Source organism: Triticum aestivum, chromosome 3A (assembly GCF_018294505.1).
Source record: "Triticum aestivum cultivar Chinese Spring chromosome 3A, IWGSC CS RefSeq v2.1, whole genome shotgun sequence".
NCBI classification, from domain to species: Eukaryota; Viridiplantae; Streptophyta; class Magnoliopsida; order Poales; family Poaceae; genus Triticum; species Triticum aestivum.
In genome coordinates, this window is record NC_057800.1 from 36558917 (window position 1) to 36579264 (window position 20348).

Consider the following 20348-nt stretch of genomic DNA (forward strand, 5'->3'; position numbering starts at 1 on the left):
GAAGACTTACCACGAGTGATTGGGCGAGGTCTGTGTGACCTTAGCTCAAGGGGAATACGGTGAGGACTGAGTGTCCTGAGCTGCGTGTTTAGGACTGGGTGTCCGGGACTATGTGTCCTCAGGTTTAAATACCTAGATGCCCTAACCAGACATACAACTGTCACAGCAGTTGGAACTGGTCTACCAAATCATTGTCTTCACCAAGCTACCTGGTTCTATTTCCTCAACTCTTTCATTTCCTCATAACTGTGTTGAGTGCTTGTTCGGATCTGTGTTTGAAGACTTTGACTGAAGACTTTCTCAATTTCCTCAGTTCAATTTCTTTAGTCGGTTTGTCTTCATCCTGTGTTATCATGTGCTTACACTTTCTGTACTCTGTGCCTGTCTTCATTTCATCATGATGACTATGCTTGTGTTCTGTTATGTTTACTTTTGAGTACTTATTCTGCTGCTAGTAGTTCTTCGCTAAGGAATTTCCTCACCTGCAAATTCCTCAGTGAAAAATTCATAAAAATCGCCTATTCACCCCCCCTCTAGTCGATATAACGCACTTTCAGCATCTAAACACTGATCTGGATATCTTGGAGTTTTGGAGCGGCATGTCTAAGTGTTACCCCAACCTTGCAAACTTAGCTCGTGATATCCTCACCATTGCTATCTCCACCGTTCCTTCTGAGTCTGTATTTACCGTGGGCGAGAAAGTTGTGAACCCTCGTCGGAGTATGCTCAAGTCCGATCTACTCGAGATGCTGATTTCGCTCCATGACTGGACATGTCCACATGACAAAAAGGGTACTACATTTTAATGAAATATTTAATCATTTCTTCTTGGATGGTTTCATATGATTGGTAGTTCTTGTCATACGGCTAGATATAACATATTTTTGCTTCTATTATAATTCGCAGGTATTACTGTCTCTGCTATAGAAGAGTGCATCGATGATGAGGAAGATGAGGAGGATGGTGCAGACTAATCTGATGAAGAAGAAGAGAGCATGGAAGAATCTGATGACGATGTTGCTTATTGCTGCGGGTGATTAAGATGTCAGGCTGCAACTCCAAGCTCTTTTGCAGGCTGTGTGGTGGTAGTCAGTCTCTTTTGCGGCTGTGTTGCACATACTGTGATGTTTAACTTGTTGGGGAGTTTGATTTACACATGATGTTATGTTGTTGATGAGTGTTGCTCGTCAAGTTGCTTTTGTTACATTTTCCTTGGACTGGCCAAGAAGATGCATCATTATTTCCAGGCAGAGCTTTAAGCCTTTATAAGTCCTGGAGCTCCTAGATTCCACTTGTATGATTAATTGCAAAGTGTGATCCCTTGAGTTCTTTTTTTGTTTAACCAGATGGAGCGACTAGGTCATGGTAAAGTTAAATTCTGATGGTGACCTGAAGACATGGTAGCTTTGCTTGGAACCGCAGTGTCCCAGCTATTTACTCTCTCCGTTCCTAAATATTTTTCTTTCTAGAGATTTTAACAAGTGACTATATACGAAGCAAAATGAGTGAATCTACACTCTAAAATATGTCTATATACATTTGTACGTGATAGTCCATTTGAAATCTCTAAAAAGACAAATATTTAGGAACAGAGGGTATATTTTATTTCTGTGTGGGTCTATCAATTCCAGTTGGTCTTTACAAACTGCTCTCCTTTTACAAGTAGAAGCACGGCTTCTCAAACTTTAAGCACTAATAGTTACAAAATTATTTAGAGGTCAAGTAAAATTAGTGCCTAATAGACTTGTCATCAAAATATTTTCACAATATAAAAGTCCATTGTTTCTACTAGCATTTCCCATGGTGAAAGCTTGAACGAATTTCCCTAAGAAAGACCGAATATAAGCTGAAGAACTGAAATGATCTCTTATCTGTTTCTATTGTTGGTTGGCCTATTTATTTGGCAGTCATCCAGATGGCATCAATGACAATGTGAAATAAAAAAAGTGTCACATGCATCCACTATTTATGATCACATTACAAACGGGAGTATATGATCTCTTATCTGTTCCTATTGTTTCCATATTTACGCAAAGCTACGAACAAAGTATGATCATGATAAGAAAAAAAGCATTTTTCTCTGTAAATTAATAATACCTCTATAAGACATTCTGTCAGTTCAAACTGAACTGACAAAATGTCATATATTTATGAACAAACCCAGTAAAGAAGCTGTCCATGCTGAATTGGTGACTGTCCGTCCTGCTTCCTGAAAGACTGTGGTTCTAGTGTAGAGTGTGGATATGCCTTCAGACAACAAACCTGGTATCTCTAGTTTAGGAGCTCACATCACCTGGATGGCCTCAAGACCAGAGTGTAGACAAATTACTAGCAATCTCTCGTCATATTCCGTGCTGCTGACGTATGGTCAATGTGAAGAAGCGGAGAATGTCGTACCTCTCTCGAGGCGATGGTTTCGTGTTAATATAGGTAGGGGCATATCCCTGATAAGCATACAAGTTTGTTGAGATTACATCTTGGGGTTCAAGGAAAGTAGAGATAGGATAAAGATAAAAAGATTACAATCATATACTCTAACAAACCTAGACTGACTCATCTCAACGTAACCGGTGCGTGGTGCGCCCCTGACCATCATGTTGTTTAACACCCTCCCATAATCACAACTTGGACAAGTTGAGATTACGCTTAAATTCTTCAAAACTTCTAGTAGACAAGGCTTTAGTGAAGCCATCTGCAACTTGATCTTGAGATCAAATGAACTGAATGTCTAGCTTCTTTTCTACAACTCTTTCTCTGAAAAAATGAAAGTCTATTTTGATGTGTTTTGTTCTTGCATGAAATATTGGGTTAGCAGAAAGATAAGTGGCACCCAGATTGTCACACCATAAGCATGGGGCTTGTTTACAGTATATCCCAAGCTCTTTCAGCAATGACTGAACCCAGATAATTTCTGCAGTAGAATTTGCTAGTGCTTTGTATTCTGCTTCTGTGCTAGATCTAGACACAGTAGCTTGTTTTGGACCAAAGAACACTGCAAAACTGCCTGTTGAGCGTCTGTCATCGAGACAACCTGCCCAATCAGAATCGGACAAGTGTTGATGGTGACTTGGTGAAGGTGAGTCCAACACTGAAAGTGTTCTTGATATATCTAAGTATGCGTTTTGCAGCTGTCAAATGTACTGTAGTGGGTGCATGAAGGAACTGACATACTTTGTTCACAGGAAAGGAAATATCAGGCCTAGTCAGAGTTAAATATTGCAGTGCACCAACCATACTTCTATACCTGGTGTTGTCCTCTTGATTCAAGAGTTTTCCTTCTATTAGGGATAATTTTTCGGGGCTGGACAGAGGTGTTGGGGCTGGCTTGCAACCTTGCAGCCCTGCTCTTGTTACAAGATCTGTTGCATACTTCTCTTGGGATAAATGAAGCTCATCTCCATTCCTCTTTACTTCAATTCCAAGAAATTGGTGCAAGTATCCTAGATCCTTAAGAGCAAACTCAGAGTTCAAATCCTTGAGCAATGCTGAAATAGCTTCATCACATGAGCTTGTGACAATAATATCATCAACATATATGAGTACAAATATAGAGATATTTGACTTGTTGAAAATAAACAATGAGGTGTCAGACTTGGAGGGGGCAAACCCAAGTTCTTGAAGCTTTGAACTCAACCGAGAATACCATGCTCTAGGAGCTTGCTTTAGTCCATACAAAGCCTTGTCAAGCTTGCATATGTGAAGAGGTTTTTGTCTGTTTTCAAACCCAGGAGGTTGTTTCATGAACACTTCCTCTTCCAGAACACCATGAAGGAACGCGTGTCGTGGTTCTAAGTCTGACAGTAGAATTGGGGGGTAGATATGTAGAGGCAAGATCCTAGCTATGGAGGAGTTTTACACACGAGTTTTACGAGTTCAGGCCCTTCTCGGAGGAAGTAACAGCCCTACGTCTCGGAGCCCAGAGGCGGTCAACTGTATTATATGTGTGTGTTACAGGGGGTGTGAACCCTTGTCCCTGAGGAGGGGGTGGATTATATAGAGTTCGCCAGACCCCTCCCGCCCTCAGTTACAAAGGGTTTAAGGTACATAAAGATGGAGACGTTACTGGTAACGCCCGTAATAAAAGTACATAATGACCATTAAGACTATGACTTAAATCCCGACCGTTGCAGAGTGGAGTGGCTCTAGATCTTCTGGTAGTCGAGAGGTTGTCCGTACGGTCGAGTGTCTTCAAGACTGTCAAGTGGAACATGGCTTCAAGGTCGAGTGGATGATGATTTTTCTTCGACTGCTTCTGGTTCTTTTAGGGATGTCCATGGGGAGGGTATCTTGAACAGATCTATGACCCTACCCTAGGTACATAGCTTCATCATTAGCCCCCGAATGGATCAGGGTTTGCGTGAGGAAGGAGTTGAGAACACTTCCGACTCATTTTTCGTGCTATGAGTATATCTTGCTCTGGATCAATGAACTGAGAGGATGACACCAAATTCTTTTTCAGTCGCCTTGGTCCATTCTTAGTTTTTGGCGAGTGAACTTTTACGGTAGAGTTCTGAATGACAATGCGGAGGATGTTTTCCGTCTGACAAGTTGTTCTGCTGTCCACGGATTTCGCAGGATTCGAATTTCAGGAAGCGCGCCGGACGGGCAAGGTCGTGATAATCGAGGCGGATTAGGCAGGTCGCCTCGATTCCTGCGCCACCTTTTTCGCCACGTATCGCGCGCGCGACTGTTGCGGGATTTGTTTAGATCGTCCGCGCCTACAAGTCAGTCACTCGTAAGTGACCTTATAAAAGGCACCGGACCGGGCTTTTGAATAGTGCGCCCTCATTCTCTTTCTTCTTCCTCAGACTTCTCCGCCGCGCCCGCTTCCGCTCTCGGCGCCGTAGCCTCGCTGGAACTTGATCCGCCACCATGGGAAAGGAGAAGACGGTGGCGTTGGAGCGCACGAAGAAGGCGACCGTGGAGGCGAAAGGCAAGAGGACCAGCCGGGGTGGATCCTCGTCGAGATCCAGCCTGCCGCCGGGCTGGATCCAGGGCGACTGGATCCGCTCGACGATCAGCCAGGATGACCTCGATGACCTGGTGGAGGGGGGACTGATCCCCCACGAATCAGCGCGGCTCCGGAGGAACGAGACCGAGCCGCGGCCGCTGGAGGGTGAGTGTGTTCTCCTCGCCACTCATGTCAACCGCGGATTCTCTTTGCCTCCCCACCCTTTCTTTCGTGGCTTTTTGAACTTCTTTGGGGCTCAACTCCACCACTTTACTCCAAACACCATAGTGTATCTGGCTGCCTTTGTGTCAATGTGTGAAAATTTCTTGGGTTGTCGACCGCACTGGGGTCTCTTCAAACACATATTCACATGCCGCTCCCAGTCGGTCAAGAAAGCCAACCCGAGTGACGAGAGGACGCACGTGATACAGATGTGTGGGGGCCTTGGAATCCAAATGAGGAACAAGAGTACCTTCCCAGCGATGATCCTTCCTGACTCGGTCCGGGGCTCGCAGTCGACCTGGTTTTACTGTAAGGACCGGCCGACCGCGGGCTAGTCGAGTGGACTTCCCCCCTTTTCTCTGGCTCGAGTGGAGAAGCCCTCCTCCTTGAAGGTGATCCCAGACGAGAAGGCGCAGATCAAGGCGTTGGTCGAGCGGGTTGTCCAACTTGTCCGCGACGGGGTGACTGGAATGGATGTGCTGGAGGTCTTCCTCAGTCGACGCATTCAACCGCTCCAAGCCCGTGACAATTCAATGTGGATGTACTCGGGTCTCGAGGACTCCACTCGGATCCACCCGGAGGACGTTAGCGAAGACACGGTGGAGAAGTGGCTGAGAGGAATCACCAGCAACAAAGATAATCCCCTGGGGTCTAGGAGGGTGATTCCATTCGACCATTCGCGCCAGCCGAAACAAGTGTGATTCTGCATTGTCAAGTATCTTGTCGATTCATTGTGTAGCACTTTGTTGATGGTCGACTGTATTTATTTTGCTCGTTGTCCTTTCAGGCTCTCATTGATATGTACTCGATGCCCAATGGAGTGCAGGAGCAAGACGTCGAGGAAGGGGCGAGCGGGGGCGAGAGCGGCGAGTGGCACTCGGATGCATAGGACGACGAGGAGAGCGACGACTCGAGTGATGACGAAGAGGTCGATTTGCCTCCTCGCAGAGAGAGGAGATCCAAGCATGCTCACGATCTGGCAAGCGCCCCGGTCCTGGCGACCGCGCCGACTGGGCAAACTTCGAAGCGCCCCCGGATGTCTTCCCTAGCACCGACTGAGAAGGCATCGAAGCAGCTCAAGGTTGTGCCACCTCCTGCGCCAAAAGCATCGAAAGCCACCTCCTCTAAACCACCGAAGACTTTGCCCAGAATCAAAGTGATCGTCCCCACCATCTCCGGGTAATCATCTGATCCGTTCTTTTCGTCGACTCGAGCAACAGAACATAGCCCACTGAGTGTGGACATTTGCAGTGCTGCTACATCGGGAACCTCTTCCTACCAATATCGAGACGAGGAGATGGAAGACGCGGTCACCTCCAACCCAGGTAAAAAACTCTTATGATCTTGTTCTTGATTATTCGGTCGATTGAATTCTAGCGATTCACTTGGGGTCGACTGATCTCTCTGCAGCTCCACCCAACGTCATCGATCTTCCAGATGATGATGAAGATGTGGCCCCTAGGCCCAGAAAGAACAAAAAAGTAGCAGACGGCAAGACGTCTTGCTACTCTTGCAAGTTGCGACTGTCCATTTGCGCAAGCTCGATGCCATGCCCGTGCTGCCGCCGCTGCCTCCCACGCAGGCTACACCCAGGGTTGGATCTTCATCTTCTTGTCCTTCCGTTCGCTTGAAGCCCGGCGACCGCCCTCCAACAAGGGCGCGAGGAAGTGTTGTGTCGGTCTGTCCAGCGGCGGCTAGGTTAGGAGTGAACCAGACTGGAGGCTAGAGCGAATGAATTGGGATTTTTCCTGCTATCGATCAATATGGGAGGTGCTCGTTTGGGCTGCGAGCCTGCTATAGGGCTTGCCTTGCACTTATGTTATTGGCCCATCCAAATTGAAACATTTTTCTTCATTTTTTACATTGCCTGCTCATGCGTTGGGACGAACAAAACTAGCGTGGGCCAACCTGGACGACTCAAACTAGGTGCGCACTTTCCAGCCACCTGAGGCGGCCGCCCATACCAGCCCCTATGGTGGCGTCGCCCCTTTTTGCGTGTATGATTGGATAGTGAAAAATATTCCAGTGGCGCTTTTGATTTACCCACAGAATGGTCGAATTGCTTGTTTCTATGAACTGAGTTCGCCAATAATGTGAAGGATGCGAGTCTTTTCATCCTATTGTAGATTGCTTAGATCTCGATATGCCAAAAGTAATCGCATGAAATATATAGTAAAAGCCAGTGTGATGTGTTTGGCTACAACTAGTCTGACTACACGTCCTCATATAACATATCAAGGACGCACCATCTTACCAGATTAACCATTCGACTTACCCATGCAGTGTGGGAAGAAAGAAGTATTGGGACTGTGTATCCAATCAATTGATGCCATGGACTCCTTCGTACAACCTTGTAAGCGAATAATAAGTTGCAGTGTGCCTGTACAAAGAACTAGCGTAAGTTCAGTTACCTGCTTCTCGGAATTTTAGTTAGCCACTTATTGCAAAATTGTTCAATTACGTTGCTTGGCTTAATTTAGTTTGCTACTGATTACATAATGGCACAGCTTGTTAATCATATTGTAGACTGCGCCTATATATGTGTTTGATACTTACTGTTAAAAATTACCTGTTTGCCTTAACTTAAATATCTACTTGTTTGTTTAACTGCTTTGCTGCTGCAACAGCGGGTTACAATGATGTTAATAACTACTTTGCAGCATCCAATTGAAACTCTTTAATTCCTTGTTTGTTTAACTGGTTTGCTGTTATAACTCCCAGTTGAGATGTTTTGCTAACTTCAACTTTTCTGAATCCAATCGGAACTTTAATGGCAAAACAGCTTAGCCCAAGATCAAAGAGCGAGGTCCCCATGGACGTTGCATCATCCCACGGCAGTGGCACCGGCCCAATCGTGCATTATGAATTGCCAACTGCTGATGCTCTAGAGGCTAAACTAGTGGTAGAAAGAGTTTATGCTTCTGCACTTAGAGATGAAGTTGACATGTTGAGGAAGCAAACAACACAATCACAAGCAGTACTCAAGACAACCATTAAATATTTGGTGGATTGCAAAACGAAGCAAGTTGAGACTGACCAGATTGTTAAGGTCCTGAAGGAAAAAAGGAAATTAAATTCCTACTTGGTAAATCATAGGTGAAATGTTCTTTCCATAGTTGAATAACCTTTGTGTTGTCTATTCATGTAATCAATCAAACCATTTGTTTTAGAGATCATGTAATAGTTGTTTTTTTTGTAATTTTATTTGAGCACAAGTCTGTATTAATTGATAAGACTCGGAGACATTTCATTTGGATTGTTGTGCCAGACCTACAAATATGCTAATCGGGCTGAATGTGCATTCAGCAATAGTAGTATAGATGGACCATAAGTGGCATGCATCGGAAAGGGCCAAGTTTTTGGCTAAAAAAAGGATGTTGTTGTAGCCAAAAAAAGTATAGCGGCCTGGCTTATGTATGTTAGTTGATATTATTGATCCATATACTCTATAAGTGTTTATATGTCTGTTAGTTCCGTACATTCTTGGTTGATTGACTCGGTATTTGAATCTTGATACATCGATTGTGTACATATCTAAATGGGAGTACACATTATGTTGTGTGTGACATTTGAGTTGGACATGAAGTGTTCCAAATATTCGAATTCACCTTAAACTGGATTCTAGTTTCTGAATTTGAGTATCGGCATTTGTAAATCATATTCATATATGACAGTGGAATACATCTTTGCCGTCCTTTTGAAGATATATAAAAACACATAGAATGATTTATAAAGATTCATATAGGAATACAAAATGGATTCGAATTTAGTTGCCAGGGTAAACGTCGATGCTTATTGTCCCAAAATTCGAAAGAAACAGCAAAATGTCCACTCCCACATCGGCTGCCCAAAGCCAAGTGTTTGGGAGATGGAAACTACTGTCTTCCCATTACACGAACAATCCATCGGCCCGATTTCCCCTGCTCTAAATAGGGGTAGGTTAGTAACTTCAATTAGACGTGACACGACCGCCTCTGAGCCCATTCCGACACGGTGGGCGTCAAACATGGGCGGCAAAACTCATTTGATTCAAGCTCGTCCGAAAGACCTTTGTTTCTCCCTCCATTCCCCATTCATACACGGTGGGCGGCAAAACAAACTCTCCTCGTCCGAAATAGATGTAGGCTAATATTTTAAATAGGGGCAGATGTGTAACTTCCATCAGACGTGACACAACCGCCCTACCTGTCAGCCCCGTTCATACACTGTGGGCGCCAACCGTGGGCGGCAAAACACCCTCTCCTCGCCCGAAATAGTTACCGGCAAATATTTGGGAGATGCGAGATTACCGTCCTATCCCCAACCGCCGAGACGTCCAAATTTGAAAGGGGGGATAAGTTCGTAACTTTCCCATATTTCAGACAGGCGCGTCCCAAAAACATGGTTCCCCGTACCTCTCCCTCCATTTTCCCATTCATACACCGTCTGCGCTAGAACACCCCATTCCCACACCAGCCTCCGTCTGCCACCCCATCCATCGCCGTCGTCCTCCACCACATCCATCACCACCGTCCTCCACCATGCCGGAGCGTCTACCAAGACTGCGTCGTCCACTGCTAGAGATGGACGTTTCTCATCCACGGCGACAGACCAATAGCCTTGCATCGCGTCCTCTCGCTTCATCGGCGCCGTCGTCCTCTTTGCCGGGGCCGCTCACACGACCTTCTCTCCACCGCAACGGGACTTATCCCCCGATGCACCCGTCTACCGTCGCAGATCTGCTTCAACGCCACCGACAGCCATCGCACCCCCGATGCCTACAAGGCGCCGAAAGAGAGGTGGTACTTCATATATCCTCAACCTTTTGATCTCAACTAGAAAATAGATCTTAACTTGGTTACTCTACTTTCTTTTCAGCTCTTAGAATTTAGTTCTTAGTTCAAAGCAAACAATGGATGCTAAATATCATTTCTCCAGTTTGCAGCTTCAAATCTGCCATGGCACAGCCATAATACGGTTTAATTGATCATGCTTAGGGTTTAATTGATCATGTTGGTTCCGTGGTGGTTTCTTTAATAGAAATCAGAGGGGAAACCCTCTTTTGCTAAAATATATATTTCCCCCTTTTATGATCACTATATGATCAGAATACGTGCTTCGTGTCATAATAACAGTGCTCCACCCATCAAACTAAACAAGCTTAGTTGTTCAAATACGAATCTGATATTATTAAAATAGAGTTGTTTAATTGGTCAGCTAAATGTTCCTAAATTAGTTTCGAAAATGCATGTTCGCCGCTCGGGTGTGTATCTCTGTGTGTGGTCTGGTCAGCACGGTTGGGGAGGTGAACTTTGCATATGCAGGGATTTATAGGGAGGCACTCTCCGAGTTGAAACCGCAATGCATTCCATAGATAATCTGACTACTTTTTATGTTTTCATGAATCTCAGATTCTGAACAGCATCATAATGATTATGAGCTTGCGCGCATGAAAAGAATAAAGCAAAACAATGCCATGGCTGTCAAACTTGGCATTAAGGGACTGAAATCAAGTCTGGATGCAATGCAATGCAAACACTCTCCACCTACAGATTCATGCTCAGAATATGATCCTAACAGTGATTCTAAGCTAGAGGGAGACCTAAGTCAATGTAGCTCCCTAGCGGAGGAGTCATAGGAAGATGCCCTATCTTATTTACCCATCAAGGTACTTGCTCTAACTTTCCAAGGTTACATTGCTCGCACATATCTTGCAACTGATGCTTTGCATTGCTTCTACTTTGTTGAACTTCCATTAGCTTAGTTTACACATCGTGTATGTGAATACGCCCTGCCTATCCATTTTCAGTACATATTCCATCTGTCATCATACCATATTTATCCATTCAAATGTTGTTCTTGTGTATCAGATGTTCAAAAGGAAGAGGGTGATTGCTGATCATGGAGGAGCACAAGCAAAGTATTTGGAAAAGGTAGTGGCACCTGATAAATCAAATAGCCCATTAGGTGTAGTTGCAATATCACCTGACCCACAAAATACCCCAACTCTAGCAGACTCTAGCCCTACTACACTGGTCATTTCTGATGCCCCAACTCAGCAGACCCCAACTACAGCAAACAGTATGATTATGCCAGTTGACATAGCACCAGCTGTACGATGCAAAACCCCCATTCTAGCAAAGAGTACACCAAATCCAGTTGCCAAATCCCTTTTCGAACCAGAGAGAGCCCCAATTGCAGCAAATAGGACCCCTGTTCCATTTCTTCCCAGTTTAGAAGATGAAGCTTATGTTGTTGTCAGGAACTTTGTGCGCATCTTTCCTTCATAGAAAGATTATACCGCAGACACAGAACAATTTCCAGTCTTCCTCCGCAACTTACGCGTAAGTAATGTACTAATGTTATTCACGGTCATTACTACATATGTTTCTGCTGACAGAAGACACAAGATTTCATTCTTTTAAATAGGCGAGGCGCAAACTGGATTGTGATGACGAGCAAGGGTTGGTTGCGCTTTTCAAGCACTCGTTGATGAAGTATCGTTCCTACCTGAGGCAAGCGCACTTCGATGGCAAGCCTCTGAATGAAATTTCTGTAAAGTCTCCGGTGCTACATTTATCCGACGGTGACTGGAATAATCTTGTTACACATTGGTCTCGGCTGCAGCGTAAGGTACTGTCTATGATATCACATCACAATTTGAACTACATTTCTGCATTTGCCTTAATGTCTCACTTGTACGAAAACTGTTAGCAGAAGAACATTCATTCTCAAGGGACCACAGAATCTCGCAACTATACTGCACACTGCGTTGCTCTTGTGAGTACCTCTTGCCCTGTATGACCATACTTACTTTAATAGATGTTTGATTATGTAGCATCACTGGACATGTTAGCCTCGTAATCGTCCATTTGGTGGACATTATAAGATCCGTATGGACTCTTACATAAATTTAGAATCAACCCAATGCTTTTGAAGAGGTTTAGCTCTGCAGTCCTCTTGTAAGGACTGAACGTGGTCTATCACTGTACTTACATTAACAGCTACTCCCTCCGTCCCATAATATAAGAACGTTTTGTACAGTACACCAGTGTTCAAAACACTCTTGTATTATGGGAAGAGGGATTGGTTCATTTTGTAGCATTCTGCATCTTATCTCCCTCGCCCACCATTTACTAAAAAAGATCAGATCTATATTTAATCTTACCAACAAGTAGAATACACAGACAATGCCAGTGCAGAAGTGTAGCCCATTGCTCTTGTCAGTACATTTTGTCCTATAACGCTTGTACTTCCAGGGATTGGTAGTTTATTATGTAGCATCAATCTGCATCTTATCTTCATTATCCTCTATCCCTTCCAGTATTATCATATCTATAATTACTCTCTACAATATGTGCTGAAATTCTTGAGTTATCCTTCCCTTGCCATGGAGAAGGGCATTATAAAGCCGGTGTTAATTGTTAATGTAAGTCAGTCCTTCTAAAGCCTTTATCCTCAACTACTGTTTAATTTTCTCATACTCCCTATCGTTTACTGCTGTTTAGTTTGCTGTTTCTACCAAAATGCATGTTCGTAAGAACCGTAAAGTTCTAAGTTTTACTTGTAAAACCAAATTCCTTATTCATACCATGCACATTACTTAATACTCCCTATATGTATGCTTATTTTTGTGGATCTATAATCCAGTGTGTGGTGAAGCAGCCCACGTTTGCACCTTGTCATCTCCTGTTTTATCTTACTGATGTGGCTGATGATATGAACAACATGCCATGCACATTATCCAAAATAGATACAATGATTTTCTTTGCCCTTCATCTATGCTTGTTATGTTGACATGGTAATCCAGTAGTGTGGTGAAGCTCCCCGCATTATGAACAATGCCAAATTATGCTATTGATATTTTGAACATACTCTTTATTTTCTAATTTGAAATTGGATAGAATTGACAGAATAGTTATCATGTTTGTTTATACACGTGCAAAACCTGTCATCTCTCTACTTTGTTTCAGGGTGATATGCCTGATGGCATGCACAAGTCTGCTGAAGGCTGTGAGACAAACCCAACATATATTGCAGCAAAGAAGGCAAAACATCTTAAAGATAGCGAGACAACCCCAAAGTCTTGTCTTGATGCAGTGTTCAAGTTACTTGAGACTAACAGTCAGACAAGCTCACATAATTTCGTTGTCTGAATCAGTTCGACTTCTTCAGTCCCAAGTTCTAGCAGAAAGGCATTCTGCAACTCAACTTCGACTTGAAGTCCTATCTCTAAGAAAGATTGTGGAGAACACCAATGAGAACCTCATCGCTAAACAGCTACACCTGGAATCTATGACCGACATGCTAGGCCGGTCTCACAGCCTTGCTCAGCAGCTTGCGCAGCAGTTCCCCCGCAAGGCTAACCTTTCTTGAACTGTCTTGGAAGTGGTCTCGGTTCAGTATTATTTTGTTACGCTGCAATGGTGCCCAGTTTTTGTAATCTGCTTCTTCGTTGCGCTTTATGATCACTGGTGGCGAACTTCGATGCCCAGTGGATGTAATATACCTTAAATCCTTTATTGTGTAGTGTAGGTTTATTCTTAGTTACTATGTCGTAATTTCTTTATTGTATAGAGTAGGTTTGTTCTTAATTCCTACTAGTTACGCAGCAGCCCGAAATGAACCCCGACCCATGATTGTGCGAATCAAATCATGGGCTTTTAACAGGCCAAAATTTTCTGGGTCCTTGTTTGGCCCAATCAGATATCGGCTGCGAGCAGGCCGGATGCAAACCGGGCCGTAGTTAGGCCCAACTATATGACGGGCTTTTAACAGGCCGAAATTAATATAGGGCCAAAATGTTAAATGGGCCCTTAATAGGCCAAAACTAATATTAGGCCGAATTACTAAGTGGGCCTTTAGCAAGTGGGCCCAAAAGCATAGTGTCTAGTTGACGGGCCGAATCTGATATGGGCCATAATTGAGCCCAAAGCCTCTTAAAGGGTCAGACCTGATCTGAGCCGTAATTTGGCCCAGAACATGGTAGGCTTTTAACGGGCAGGATCTCATATGGGCCACTATTAGGCCCGGAGCGTGGCAGGCCATTAATGGACCGGATCAAATATGGGCCGGCATTTCGCCCAAAACATGGCAGCCAGTCAATGGGCCGGCCTACTAGGGTCCTCAAAATCTTGTGGGCCTACAGCTGGGCCAGCCCATTAATGTCGGTGAAATCTCGTGGGCCTTTAGCTGGGCCAGCCCATTATGACCCGCAAGAATCTTGTGGGCCTTTACCTGGGCCGGCCCATTATCGCACACAAAAATCTTGTGGGCCTTTACTTGGGCCGGCCCATTATGGCCCGCAAAATCTTGTGGGCCTTTAGCTGGGCCAGCCCATTATGGTCCGCAAAATCTCGTGGGCCTTTAGCTGGGCCGGCCCATTATGGTCCGCAAAATCTTGTGGGCCTTTAGTTGGGCCGGCCCATTTAAACTTGTTGGGTCGTGCCACGTGTCGACGTATCATACGCGCCTTCTGTCCAGTGAGTGGATGACATCTGTCCCGACGATAAGCCGACACATGTTTCCTCTAGCCAATGATGATTTTACACGTGGAAAATCCCCATTGGTCGGGGCTGTTAACGGGTTATCGGATCCAAAACCTGACCCGATAGCTTAACGGCGTTCCGTTACGGTGGATGCCACATGTCGGTCACCCTTGACGAAAGCACTTCTGTGACGCGCAATTTATCATCATGGAAGTGGACACTTCCATGATGATAATTTTGGTAATGTCATGGAACACTTCTACGACAGCACAGGTATGACTATCTTGATTCTGTCATAAATTTGTCATGGATGTACATGCATGACAAAAAAAGCGACCTACTGTGACAAACACGTATCATCACGGAAGTGTATTTTTTTTTTGTAGTGACGCCCGTTGGTGTTCGCCCTCATGCCAACTCCAAGTCAGCTAGCAAGAACAAGCTCCAGCATTATTATGTTGAGAAGACTCTTCCCAGTGGCAAGAAGGCATGGGTGTTGAACCCTTTCCTTGACATTATGCACCAGATTTTCCGCAACTCTCTCTTTCCACGCATTGGGGACAAGGACAAGGTGCATGCCTATCTTGTGGACATGATGCTCATTTGTGAGGAGGCGCGTCTCACTCAGACTCAACCACTTGACGTCTCCCACATCATGTGGTGCGAGCTTCGGTTTGCGGTGTTCAACCGTAATGTTCCCATCTATGGACCTTACATGTTTCTCTTGATCTCGAGGATGTGGGAGAAGCTCTACCCAGAGGATGAGTTTTTGGCCCCTGACTGGATCCGTCATGACCCCATCAGACTCCGCATAAAGCCCTAGTGGGCTAACACTACTACTCATGCTGAGGCTGAGGCTGCTAGAATGGAAGTTGACGAGGATGAGATTGAGGAGGAGGGCGCAGATGAGGACAGTTCTGCTGGGTATGCTCCTCCCTCTACTGAGCTCTCATGGGCTAAGAAGCTGAAGGCCAAGATGAAGGCCTTGTTCTGCATGCAAGCAAAGGGGCAGTACCGGACTCACGTTGCCTCCAAGGAGAGTCGCCGCCGCGACAAGAGGATCTTGAGGACTTTTGGAGAGGACATTACCAGCGGCTCCGAGAAGCACATCACTCCAGAGGCTGAATGGATGGCAAAATAGGGCTACAAGTGGACCGATTCTGAGGAGGAGCCCTTCCCCGCTGCTGAGACCGATGAGGAGGATGACGAGTGATCACTCTAGCTTGAGCCACCACTTGTGTAGTAGGTGTCCTCTCTGCCTTTTTGGTGTCTCGGTGCCAAAGGGGGAGAGAGTGTAGGATTTGCGAATTTCCGAGTCGTGTGTCGTGTTTCGTCTTGTCGCTTTTCTTTCGTTCCGTTGTACTTTGTTTTCTTTGGTTTGGTTTGGTTTGTGCTTGTGAGACCTTTGTTTCATATGGTGTAAGACATATGCACTCTAGGGTACCTTATTGAGCCTATGCTATCTTGTGATCTTTACTTTATGCTCTTAGTTATTATCTTGCTCAGTGTTAGCCTTTTTATTCCAAAATATGCTTTGTCTATAAAATATAGGGGGGTGTTGATCCTAGTATGTGTGCCGTGCAGTCCAAAGCACTTATCTAGATAGCACACATCTAGGGGGAGCCCGTCTATATTTTAGAGATGTGGGGTTTGCTCATGTTCTATGTTATCTCCCTTTGTGCAAATCACGTATTGTCATCAATCCACCAAAAAGGGGGAGATTGTAAGGGCATTTTTATCCCTTAGTTGTTTTGGTGATTGATGACAATGCTTTTGCGAACTAACCGTGTGCATTCACATATATCATGACTAGGCACAAGACGATTTGGTGCCCCTCGAGGACTGTTGAAGACGGCGTTTCCTTACGTTTCTTTTGGGTGGATTTGAGTCGTAGGAAAGCCGTACTATTAAGAGGGGGTCCGCTTTGGAAAGGTTTGGGTGGAATCATCACGTACACGTCTACTCAATTTGCACCACCTTTCCTTTGGCACTTTGGAGCATCCTCCGTCTTTTCTTGTCTATGCAAAATGTCATGATTGTTGCTGAACTGGGGCATGCGGTAGTACTGCTCCTAGGAGCGGTAGTACCGCAGGCCCTTGCGGTAGTACCAGCCTCTGGCGCGGTAGTACCGGCCTCTGGCGTGGTAGTACCGCTTCCTTGGAGTGGTAGTACTGTGGCCTCAGGCCAGGCGCTGATGCTTTTGCGGTAGTAGGGGCGGATGTAATTTTTTACATCCGCGCCCTACGCGGTAGTACCGTGCTAGGGGCGCGGTAGTACCGTGCGCTCTGGCCAGGCTCAGCAGCATGCGCGGCAGTAGGGGCGGATGTAATTTTTTACATCCGCGCCCTGCGCGGTAGTACCTCTCCTGGCTTACGGTACTACCATGTCAGATTTTTGCATAGATCCCAACTCAACGGAAGTTGCCACAGATGTATTTTTATACGCCTGTGCCTTCCCAAATCTAGTCTATCCCTGCCTTGTGGTAGTACCGCGCCAGCGGTTCTACCGCCCTCTGCCTCATCGCTTCAGGGCTAGTTTAGATACTGCTGCATGGGCGGTACTACCGCAGTGCCTTGCGGTAGTACCGCGTCCCCGGCACGGTAGTACCGTGCTTCACATGCTGAGTTGGTGGATAACGGTTGGATTTGTTCTTCCACGGTGTCTTCTTTTCAGAGTTGACCACCTCTTCCATCCCTAAGCTCCATTGTTGCTCCAAGCTCCATTTTCGCCCGATCTCTCTCCCTAGCCAATCAAACTTGTTGATTTTCTAGGGATTGGTTGAGAAGGCCACAATCTACACTTCCACCAGGAGAAATTTGATTCCCCCCACTAATCCCTTGCAGATCTTGTTACTCTTGGGTGTATGAGCACCCTAGACGATTGAGGTCACCGCGGAGCCATATTCCATTATGGTGAAGCTTCGTGCTGTCGTTGGGAGCCTCCAATTAAGTTGTGGAGATTGCCCCAACCTTGTTTGTAAAGGTTCGGTCACCGCCTCCAAGGTCCCCAATAGTAGAATCACGGCATCTCGCATTGTGTGAGGGCATGAGGATAATACGGTGGCCCTAGTGGTTTCTTGGGGAGCATTGTGCCTCCACACCGCTCCAACGGAGACGTACTTCCCCTCAAAAGGAAGGAACTTCGGTAACACATCCTCGTCTTCACCGGCTCCACTCTTGGTTATCTCGTGCCTTTACTTGTGCAAGCTTATTTGTGTTATATCCCTTGCTTGCTTGTGTGCTTGTTGTTGTTGCATCATATAGGTTGCTGACCTAGTTGCATATCTAGACAACCTACTTTGATGCAAAGTTTAAATTGGTAAAGAAAAGCTAAAAATTGTTAGTTTCCTATTCATCGCCCCCCCCCCTCTAGTCAACTATATCGATCCTTTCACCGTTGAATATCACCAATGACCTGCTTCGAGGTCGAGGCCACAATAAAATTGCTTAGCTGCAAATCCTCAGCAAGTGATAGGGCTACCCGACAGGAAATAGCTTCCAAGGTGGCGACATATGGTTTACCATGAACTACCAGAGACGAGCTGCTCATATAGTTCCCTTGGCCATCCCGCCAAACGGCCCGCTGCCGCTCCTTTAGCTTGACTCCTCGCTAGGCCAATATCTATATGAATTTTGAAATATCTTGGGGTGGTGCCTTAGGCCGAGCTGCTCTAATCACCCTCTCCGTCGGGGCCCAGGGTAAGTCCTTCGGCATTAGCTCAAGATCCTCAATGAACCTGCATATAAATGATGTGTGGCCGAAGGACTTTTAAAGATCTACTTGTGGATGTCTTTCCTCCCATCATATCTCCCGCAATGTCACAGCAAGCCTAGCAAACACAGCATGCGATAACATGTCAATCATCGTAAAGATCCACTGTTTGGCACTAGGCTCCATGGTTTCGCAAAGGTGTTCTGCAAGTTCTCCGTCGACAAGGGCCCAGATGCATCCTAGCCATGGAGCACTCAAGTAATGAGTGGTGCCAAGAATCTGCAGCTCCACATAGACCACACGCAATTGTATGAGACATATTTATGTGCTCTCTGGACATTCTCTATAGGAAGAGGATATTTTGCTAGTCGCCATAAGAACATCCGTTTTTTTGCCAGCAAGTGTATTCCAAAGTAATTTCCAGGATTTACCATCATGATCCATGCTTGATGAACCCGCTGTGTCATTTAGCCATGCTCCATGCCTCATTTTAGTGTCTACCATCATTCTATATGTTGATCTCACCGTGAAGGTTCCGCTTTTCTCAAAGTTCCAGGCCCAAGTGTTTGCATATCAGTAGTGCATAACAGGATGCTTATTATAGCTGGAATGTCAATCGAGAGATACACTTCCTCAAGCTTCATCATATTCCATGTTGCTGACGTATGATCAATAAGGTCGATTACTAACTCTGTAGTGGAATTGACACGCCTCCCATAAGGCCTCATCATAACATTTCTCGGTATCCAGTTATCAACCCATATGTTCGTTGTTCGCCCTGTTACCAATCCTTCTGATAAGACCCAACTTCAAAATGTCCCGGCCTTCTATGATTGCTCACCATATTTGCCTAGGATGATTCCCAAGACCAGTGCTGATGGACCTGATAGTCGGGGAGCTGATGCAAAGGCGGCCCAATCCCATTTTGTGCAGTGAAACAGTGCATCTAGAGATGATGCCTTGGAGGCAATCCTCCGAGATACTGACATTGTGCATGAGGAGCTTTTTGAGGCGTGGAAAAGCGGGCGGCGCGACCATGTCGGGTAACTGGCTGTCCCAAAGAGTGAGCGTGCGGAGCATCGGCGCGAAGCGGATCAGCGCATGTGATGGCAGGAGCAGCGGACAGTGCTCCCACTATAGATTGGAGACCTCAAGGTTTTGGAGGCCCACTAAGGACCTGGAGCGGAACCAGCCGTCAACCACACCCAGGATGTCGGACTAGAGGGAAATGAGGAGCGAGAAGTGGTGGCTAGAGGGAAATGAGGAGCGAGAAGCGGTGGGCTGGGCTGGGATGGTCGGAGAGGATTTTGGAGACCAGCACGTCGCAGGTGTCATTGTTGGAGAGACTCCGGTCTGCCCCGAGGTTGAGCAACGCATTGGATGAGAGCCAGAGGGGATGCCAACAGAGTGAGAGCGCCTGAGGCGCGCGCCGTCCTTGGTGGGGAGGAGGAAGACAATGGTTCCTAGCATGGCGTCGAGGAGGCGACTGATGAAGTCCAGGCCATCGAGCCTTCCCCACACATCACCGCTGAAGTTGCCGCCCTTGCCCCTGGTGGTTCTCCAACAGATCTACACCTCTTGGGAGCACGCGTTTCCGACGCATCCTCCATGGCCCGCGGCTTGCGCACAAGTGGGTTTTGGTCTGGCTAGGAGGGATATTGGAATGGAGAACCAGGGTTTGGTTTTAATCATGTATTTGAAAAATGTTAAATGTGTATATGAAAAAAATTCCTACTGTATAAAAAAATGTACAATTGTTTATAAAAAAAGTAGACATAAAAAAGACAGTTCTAAAAAAGTAATCATATATTGAAAAATGTTAAACATGAATATAAAAATATTCCTGATGTATATAAAATGTACAATGTATATGCAAAAAGCAGACATAAAATGATATGCATTAAAAAATCGTAATCATGTAATTGAAAAGTGTTAAATATGTGTATACAATGTTCCCGGTGTATAAAAGAAATGTCAATACGTATGAAAAATATTGA